Genomic DNA, 10,220 nt, shown 5'->3' with positions numbered 1-10,220 from the left:
GCATACACAGTAGTAAGCGTCATTTTCTCAGTTGCTATGGCAAAAAGCAAAAGGTGCATGCGTGAGTCGCAGACAGCATGGTAGTCAGATCGCAAGGTGTGCGGTGTCAAGGCTTATGACTTCCTTGCGATTCATCTCCCATCACTCAGTAGCAGACCAGTCGGGTCGTAAGGTGTGCGGTGGTCTTAAGGCTTCTAGCGACTTTGCTGTGGCTTTTAGCTGAAATCTAACCTATGATTAAGGCAGAGTCTTCAGCTATCTATATGCTGTTATGATGAATGTAAATGATGCTTCTGATGCACCAAGAATATAAACAGTGGGTTCAAAGCCTATATCCCATCATTTTTTTAAGGCCATTGTTGCTTTTTATCACATGATTTGGTGCTGGAATTTTATACAAATGCCTCCAGTCAGATATTTGTTGATAATAAAACAAAGACAAGACAAGATGGTTTAGGCGTTGGCTTCTCCGCTACCACCATTTGGATTCTCGCTTATGTTTAGCATAACAGAAAATACAGTAGTTGCCGCCTCTGCATCGATATTCTTGCAGGAATCCTACCCAACATTTTTTTCACTTTACACAGTCATTGGGCTGAACAAAAATTATTTATGGGATTGGAAAGCCAGTGTGAAATCAAATCTAGCATGTATCAGAGCAAAATAGACATACATGTACACTTATTTTGAGGTACTTGAAAGCAGTTTCTTTTCTCTGTATTAGCTACAGGTTTAACCTGACTGATATCCTTTTCGCACAAAGCTTAAGCCTGACTCACACCTTTGTGTTATATGCTGTGTGTATTGCCATGTAAGCTGAAAGCATCAAATATGCAGCATACTGCGTAGCAAAATATTTGGTTGCAATTGCACTCATGCGTACAAGCTCGTAAAGCGAGGTAAGTCAAAGTTAATTGAGCAGGGACCCTGTATTAGCCTGCAAAAGCCACTCACTGTTTATACTCGATGTTGCTTTTTCTTACTCGCAATTGCTCGTCGCCACTTATCTTTGCTCATACAGATTTTTGGATGCGTACGGTTGCGCATGTTTGAAAAATTCAACTTCCAAGATACATGTAGATTGCAACTCCTCTGCGTTAGTCTGCATATTGGCCTTGCATTAGCTTGTTTTGTTGCGTTGTGTTGCCTTTGACTACTAAGATCTGTATCTGTCTGTATTCAAGCAATACAAAGCTTAATTGCAAGCCCCAAAACGCAGAGGTATGAGCTAGGTCTTACATGTAGCTATCAATACGTGCAGTGACACTCCCTCATTAAAGATTTCTGGTATTTTCTTTTAGAAAGGAGTTTCATTTTTTCCTTTTTTAAGGGATGGTCTGGGCTGAAAATATTTTTATCTAAATAAATAGAGTAAAATTCACAGAGCAAAATGCTGAACATTTCATCAAAGTCGGATAACAACTAACAAAGTTATTGAATTTTAAAGTTTATCAATATTTTGTGAAAACATTTAAATGCACATCATGAATATTCATTAGGTGGGCTGATGATGTCACATCCCCTTTTTCCTTTTTCTTATCTAATATTATTACATGAAATCATAAATGTTTCATTTTTTCATACTTGTGTAAATGATGTGTCTCCATTATGATGAAATAAGTTGCGGCAATAAATAACTAATGCACTTAATCAGTTGTCAATCCAATTTTTATAGTGTTGGGCAGACATTTTTTGAATAAACCTAATTTCATATAATGAAATACATAAGAACAAGTGGGGATATGACATCATCAGCCCACCTAATGAATATTCATAAAGACATGCCTAGAACTGTTTCACCAGAATAATGAGAATCTTTGAAATTCAATAACTTCGTTATTTCTTACCGGATTTTGATGAAATTTTCAGCATTTTTCTTTGTGAATTTTACTCTATCTATTGAGGTATAAATATCTCCAGCCTGGACCATCCCTTTAAGGATGTTCTCCCCAAAATTATTTACGTTACTTTTTTTTTCTTTGTTGGTTCTGATCAATGACAAATATTCTCTATACAGTTTTTCATATAATAATGTCAAATTGAAAATTGACAAATCAGGTAGTAAACTTGCTTTCAGTTGAAACACAAATTTTCATGTTGTTTGATTCACCATTTTCAGAGAGCAACCTTTAGATTTGATTTAAATATACATATATACATTGATGTATCACAATATTATCTCAAGTGCAATATACATCGAATTGCCTTTTTATAAATTGTAAATAAATTGCTATACAAGGTAAACTGAAATATGCTTGTTTCCATAGTATTTTGTCAAAACTCGGCTCAGAGATTTAATATAAATATTTGTTGTTAAGTAACAGGTGTCTGTATAAAAAGACATCAATTAGTACATGAGATCCCTTATAAATGGGAATGTTGGTAAGATTAATAATTTCCCTTAAAGGTCAAGTCCACCCCAGAAAAATGTTGATTTGAATAAATAGAGAAAAATCAAACAAGCATAATGCTGAAAATTTCATCAAAATCAGATGGGCTATTCCACGGTTACTCACGTTACATTTTGAGACACCTTGACTCATACTTGGAGCTGTAACTCCATTATTATCGATAGGAACTAAACATCTCCTTATCACAACAAAGCACACAGTCTGACTATCCTTTGTATAAAAACAAAACTTGGGAAATTTTATAATGCTCCTGGCAAATCTTTGGAATGTGTCGGTTACTCATGTTACATGATTTGGACATGCATAAAATTAAAAGTCGACAAAGTGAAAAGTCTCCTCATACAAGGCTTTTATGAAAGTTGATTATATCCATTTCAAAGAAGTATATTAGGGAGGCAAACTTTGTACATAATTAAAAAAATAAAGAACACATGGTTTTTACTTGGGGTGCAGATAATATGGTTACTCACATTAAGGTTACTCACGTTACATTTTGTCCATGTATGGTTAACAACACAAATGTCATTAAAAATTCAATAATGTGTGTAAATTCATTGCTAGGAACATCAAAAAGAGATTTTATACAAAAAATTGGAACAATTGGAGCTTTATTAGGGAGTAAGAGGGAAAAGTATGATTTTGCTTACTAATTATGCATAAATTAGCATAATTGCTTAATACCAATTTGCATGAAATAAATTACTGTATAGTATTGTAGATTATGTCCAAGACAACCTGCGTGCAAATTTTCGGCGTGATCTTGCAGCCAATGGCCGAGATCTCAAGGGGGGCCTATTTTTCTTGTATTTTGGTACAGAATGGAAGACACAACTTTTGACCATTTTTTTCCAAAGTATACATATGAAAATAAACTTTTTATTTCTTGTTCCTGAAACTATCGTACATGAAGGACTTAGAGTATTAAAAATTTCAAGAAAATATTGAATTTGAATTTTTAAGCTCATGTCCACCAACCTGTGGAATTGCCCAGATGTATATTAAGAAAGTTATGACATTTTTAAAGTTTCGCTTATTTTTCACAAAACAGGGATACGCACAGTTCAGTGACATGCAAATGAGACAGTCGATGATGTCCTTCACTCACTATTTCTTTTGCTTTCTATTGTTTGTATTGTACAATTTTTCATTTTTTACAGATTTGACAAATGACAATAAGGACCAACTTGACTGAACCATATAGTATTAAACAATGCTAACTACACACGTTCAGGGAGAAATTAATCGTTGTTTCACTTGACAATGAGGAGAAAATTAAAATTTCACATAATAAAGTACAAAAGAAATAGTGGATGATGTCATAATTCTCCTCATTTGCATACCGACCAGGATGTGAATAGAACTGTTTCGTGAAATTCACCGAAACTTTAAAATGTCATAACTTTCTTATTATACATCCGATTTCAGTGACATTTTCAGTGTTATGCTTCACTTGTTGGATTTTTCTCTCAGGCTTTTTATTAGAATCACCAGGAAGAAAACTTACACAGAATTATAAAGACTAGATGTTATCTGCCAAACTATATTCAGAAAAAATACGTAATTGCAGGGTGATGAAAAAATGAGGAGCAGAAATATTACTGAAAAATGCCCGTTTTATATTGTGTTGTCCCACATGTTGTTTCCTGTGTGAGCTACACCAGAAAAAAACACTTGAAATTATATTTTCAAGCAAGCCTGCATTATTTTGATTAACTTTTTGTTGTTCTAAATAAGCATTCTCGCATATGATAAACACTTTATGATTGCTTCCAACCATTTTCTATGGAGATGAGATTTCTATTCCAGATCTCGAACTTAGCATCTTGAACTTATTTAATGTTGCATGACACATGGCAATAATAATATTCATCTGTTTTATACCCTTTTTACACAGGATTTTCTTAACCCCGGACTATCGCTAACCCCGTACTATCCTTAACCCCGTACTATTTTTTTTCCTTTTTACACATGCCAAATTGTTATTGCTAACCCCGGATAAGGAATGCTTGCTTTTCACACACGAAACTCGCTAACCCCGGACTAGTGGTTTTTGTCGATCATTCGTAGTACAAGTACTTCACTCGTACCATTTTACACACGCTACAATTTCCTTAACCCCGTACTATAGGTGGGGCCAAATTGCCATTTAGCCCCACCTATAGTACGGGGTTAAGCTTAGCCCACTTTCGTTTTACACTAGCGATCTTAACCCCGTACTATCGCTCTTAGCACCGCAATTGCTGGGATAACCCTGCTTTTTTGCAGGGCCAAATAATCCCGTACTAAAGGTGGGGTTAGCCCACTTTGCAAAAATGCTGTGTAAAAAGAAAGTGGGCTAAGCTTAACCCCGTACTATAGGTGGGGCTAAATGGCAATTTAGCCCCACCTATAGTACGGGGTTAAGGAAATTTTAGCGTGTGTAAAAAGGGTATTAGTGCTTCACGATAAAAGTTAGTGCTTGCATGTTGTGAATTTGTATAATAGAAGAAACTTCTTCAAAAGAGTGAATATTAAAGTCTGTTTATAATACCACTAAGAACTGGTGTTTGCTGAAAAGCAATCAACTCTCTGAAATGACAATTTGACTTAATCGCCACTTGCACTGATAAGCATGCATGGTACTATACAACCAAATATAGGGGGTCCAACAGTTTCAGCGGTTATTTTGTTATAATTTTTGGGTGTCAGGGCATTTGAAAAGCATTCCTTTGCAGCAGGGGTGGCGGAGTGGAGTTGAAAGTGGGGGGGGGGGGCACAGGGAAAAAAAGGGCACCTTTTCTTTTGAAAAGGGCACTATTTAAACATTGCCGTATGCAAAAAAAAATTCTGGGGGGGGGGAAGCACACATAAACTTTTTGGAAAAAAAATGAAAGTGAGGGAGGGAAGAGACCGATCTTTGAGGCGCTTTTCCATCTTGTTAAGTGATATTGTTGGATTTTGTCCATATTTTTGGTGAATTTCGTGAAAATCAGTGCAGTAAAAAATGTGACTTTTCAAAATCATGGCCGTACGCAGCGGGGCGGGGGAGGGGCATCCCCCCCCCCCGCTGCGTACGGCCATGATCTTAAAAGAAAGGGGGAAAAATGATATTTTTACCCCACTCACATGACTCATGAAACTTAAGGCACGTATGATTATTTTTACCATTTTTTTCTATTCATTATACGGTTGCAGAAGGAAGCAGAACGGCGCTAAATAAAGAAACCGGGAATGAAAAGTTTAACTGATGTGAAGAACAGGTAACTCTGAGAAGGCAAAGGAGCATTTGTTAACACATAAATAATGTCCTTCTTAGTTGAATGGGCACAGTGACAGAACACGTTTGTGGGGGGGGGGCACTGATACAAAAAAGGGCACCTATAAGAAGGCAAAGGGGCACTTGCTAACGGCATTAAACGGATCCTTCTCAGGCGAAAGGGGTATAGGACATGTTCGTAAGGGGGCACTTTTCTTGGGTAAAAAGGAGCGCTGATTCGAGATATGGCACATATGAACACATTAAACGGATCCATCTCAAGTGAAAAGGGCACAGAATACGTTCGTGAGGGGGGCATTTTTTGGAGAAAAAAAATTGGCACTTATTACGAGAAAGGGCACTTGGAAACACCTAAAACTGGTCCTCTTCCAATGAAAGGGGCACAGTACACGTTCGTGAGGGGGCATTTTTCTTGCGTAAAAAGGGCACTTTTTCAGTGCTTCAAAAAGTGTGGGTGGGCACTCTGCCCCTGACCCCCCGGATTGCCGCCCCTGCTTTGCAGTAAACTATTTCTTTCAAGAATTGGTGGCTCATAGTAATTATAGGCCTATCAATCTCCCCTACAAGTTTTGTATAAAGGGCAAGTCCGCCCCAGTGAACTGATTTGAGTGTAGACATAGAAATAAAACAAGCTTAACATTGAAAATCTCATCAAAATCTGATGTAAATAGAAAAGTTATGACATTTTATAGTTTAATAATGGGGAATGGGGTCCTTTAGGGTCAAGGGAAAAAGGAGAAAAAAAAGAAAAGGAAAGGGGTGAAATGTGATACATACAATAAGATTTTTTATTTAAAAAGGTAAAAACTTTTTGCTAGCTTGCTTCGCTTGTTCATAACTTTGTAATATTGCTTGCCAATTTCTTTAAAAATGCTGTAATATTTGACCTGACATCTGTAAGTCGACGGTTTTTTTTTTTTTTTTTGGGGGGGGGGATTACACTTCAGAAGATCAAAAAAGTTAAAATATTGACCCATTCAGCATCAAATTTATGCTTATTTTGCCCCCCAGTTTAAGATTTAATTGGCACCCTTCCTTTCTGGCCAATTTAGCGCCCCTTAAGTTCAAGGTTAATAATTCAATGATTAATTTGTCACCCCTAATTTTAAGACCATTTTAGCGCTTCCGTAATCTCATCAAAGAATTTAATCGACACGCCCACGTAAGGTCAATTTGACGCCCCTTATTCTCAAAACAATAAGACGCCCCTTACTTTCGCATCAGTTTGTTGCCCCTCAAGCTTAAGATCAATATGGCGTCCCAAAGTTGAAAATCAACTTGGTGCCCCTTGATTTTAAGACCATTTTGGTGCCCCTCCTCCAAATTTAAGATCGAATTAGTGTCCCCTCAAGAACAATTCGGTGCCCCCTTATTTTAAGCCAATTTGACGCCCATACCTTCTGATCAATTTGTTTAACAATAAGTTTGATATAAGATTTAATATCCACATGGCATCTCCATGAAAGAGATTAATCCTTCCCCCCAGAAGAAGACCAATTTGGCGCCCCATGCTCCCCGGCTCTCTTTTTCTCCCTTTTCTCCCTTCCCCTTCTTTTTTCTTTTCCTTCTTCTTCTTCTCTCTCGCTCTCTTGTCTCTCTCCTCCCCCTTTTCTATTTCCTTCCTATTTTTATTCATATTCTCTCCCGGAGGGGGGGGGGGGGTAGGGAGGCATAGCCTAGAAGCCCCTCCCCACCCAGGGGAACGTGTATGTTAAGAGCACTGGTTAAATCTTGAATAATCACCGTTAGGGTAAAACAATTCAACGTCCGTGGTTCGATGTCTCGCCACGGCACTTAATGCCCGTCTGCAAGGCATTTGATCAACACTATTGCTCTTTTAACCTACATTCAAATAAATGAATATGCTATACGCAATCTTGGAAACTGTAAAAAAAAAACGAAAAAAAAAATTGATAGGATATCGGTATCAGTGACAAAGATGGGATTTTCCCTCGAGGACGAGGGTCCACGGGCTTATTTTTCTCATTATATTTAAATACAGCTAAAATGAACAAAACATGACGCGAAAATTCTGAGTTTTTAGCTCTGTATAAACATGATGCTTAGCGAATCATCTTGGGGGTGATTTCCACGATTGATTTATATTGATTATTGTATTCGATCAATCATAAACAATAGCCCCACAATCAATCGCTAAGCTTTATGTAACGGGGCCCTCATGATATTGATAGTAAGGAAGGTAAAACTGAATAAACGAAATAACAAAGATAATTGGAACTTACAGCTCGGCGAGAAAAATGAAGACCGCACTGAGATCAAGGCTTTAATTTCCTCGTCGAAATGCCAAAATCCAGGGCGGGATGACAGCTCTCTGCCTGTTGTGAGCACTATATTTCCAATCATGATCAGTTGCTTGCCTAACATGTGCCTTTCTTAACTGGATATCTACCTAAACTCATCAAATATATCACACACCATTGTTTTGTCACTCAGTGCCATGCACCGAACCATTCCGGATCTTGGTACATCAACTGCACGAGATTATGTTTCAGTTACAGGAATGCAGGTTAGAATTACCAAAAAGTCCATCTGGCTAAAACATTCGGGAGTATTCATTGATTTAGGGCTGAATCGTTTTACCCATTCATGGAATAGAATAGCTTATCAATGCATTGGATTTTATGCGTTCTACATTTCAAAGTTGCTCTTGGCAACATGCGAGCTCGTCAATGGCCTAAATAATTACCACAAAAGTAACAAATGGCGTTTGCCAGTGGTAATGATACCCCCACACATACACACATGCTCCCATCCACACACACCCTCTCACTCACCCCACGTACACATATTCAGAAAGGGAAAGAGAAGCTAGAATAAAAAAGAAAAACAAGCTAAAGTTATATAAAGAAGGAAAAAGAAGAAGAAGAAGAAGAAGAGATGGATTAATGAAGTGGAGGAGGGACAAAATAATGACAGAAAGATAAAACTTGATTTATCTTAAAATTATGATTTATTATTCACAATTTTATGCAAATCTTTTATTCAACAAACATCATTGGTATAACAAACACTTTACTTATGAGGGGGGAAATGTGTACACCATTTGCATTAATTAGGTCACCCGATTTCGGTAATGAATGTTAATCAGGAAGTAGCCTAGATAGGTCTATTTGGCTTTTGCTATTCCCCACATCGCATTTATTACCCTATGTATTTTGTTATTTTTGTTAATTTGTCATTTTACAATATTCATTACTCCATTACTATGGAATCATTTTGATTGATCTCGATGTATTGTATCTTGTATGTTTTTTTAGAGATGTGAAATAAATGAATTTTGAATTTGAAAAAAAGAGAAAAAAATAATAGCTTAACCGAACGTTTTTTTAGACGATTTAGACCCAATCTTTGCCTAATATTTACATGTTGAAAGCAACGATTACAGTATATTTTTCTATGATAATTTTTTCGTCTAAATATATTATTTCCACCCTGGTCTTTGTGAAATTTATTCATGGATACAGTCCGGTGTTTTCTGAAGATTTCATCATAAGCTGGTTTAATTACATCTGTTACCAACTCCAAAACTACTTTATGCGTTCCTGTCCACTTGAAGAAACATCTGTTGATTCACATGATTCCACAACTTATATACTGCATGTTATGTCCTTTCCGAATATGGATCCAAAATCGACTAAAAATCCTCACCAAATAATCATTTAACCAAACAATACAAAGAAACTCACCTCCATGTATATACGATATTTGCAATTTAACGCTACGTTTGAATATAATTTGTCATAAAAAACACGTTATTTACAGTATAATACTTCAATAAATAACATATATTTCGTATACTATCAAGTTTAACAATATCTGTGCATTTGGTTTTCGAATAATATTAGGCTATATATATATTTTCGATTTCTTTCTGGTATTGCTTAAAACACTCAAATACTTATATATTTCCTGCATCGAAAACATATGGACCTCGTATTAAAAAGCCTTACGATCGATCCCAAGTTTTGATTATTTTTACAAAGCGAGCAAGGCAATCAAACGTAAAAATCGCTCCTACAAATACCATTTTTTTTGTTAACGGGTGAACAGGGGTCAAAGGACCCAGGTCGTAACATCATGAAACTAAAAAAAACATCAGGGCCCCGTCTTATAAAGAGTTACGGTTGATCCAATCAATCGTAACTCTATGGAAATCCATCAGTGCCATAATTTTTTCTACAGGAAATTTGCAAAATGTCCTTTGTAAACAAAGGAGAACACAGCAAATTGTCAAGAAATCGATGAATTCATGGATATACATTCCTATCTAGAAAATCTTTTGAACAAACATGCATTTTATATGTTGACTTTGCTGGCTTTCCATAGTTGCGATTGATCGGATCAATCGCAAACTCTTTGTAAGACTGGCCCCAGCTCTAACAGTAAACCTGTGGGTGTTTCGTAAAGATGTTCCTATAAGTTACGAATGACCGGTGACACTTTCTTGCGCGAGATGATATCCTATGAGTAGCGCATTTTCCAGTCGTGCCTTCATTCTTGCGAACGGCTATATGAAACACCCATCAGGAATA

This window comes from Lytechinus pictus, unplaced genomic scaffold (genome assembly GCF_037042905.1).
Source record: "Lytechinus pictus isolate F3 Inbred unplaced genomic scaffold, Lp3.0 scaffold_19, whole genome shotgun sequence".
Classification (NCBI taxonomy): domain Eukaryota; kingdom Metazoa; phylum Echinodermata; class Echinoidea; order Temnopleuroida; family Toxopneustidae; genus Lytechinus; species Lytechinus pictus.
The sequence above is the reverse complement of the archived record's forward strand: the minus strand, read 5'-3'. Positions refer to the sequence as shown.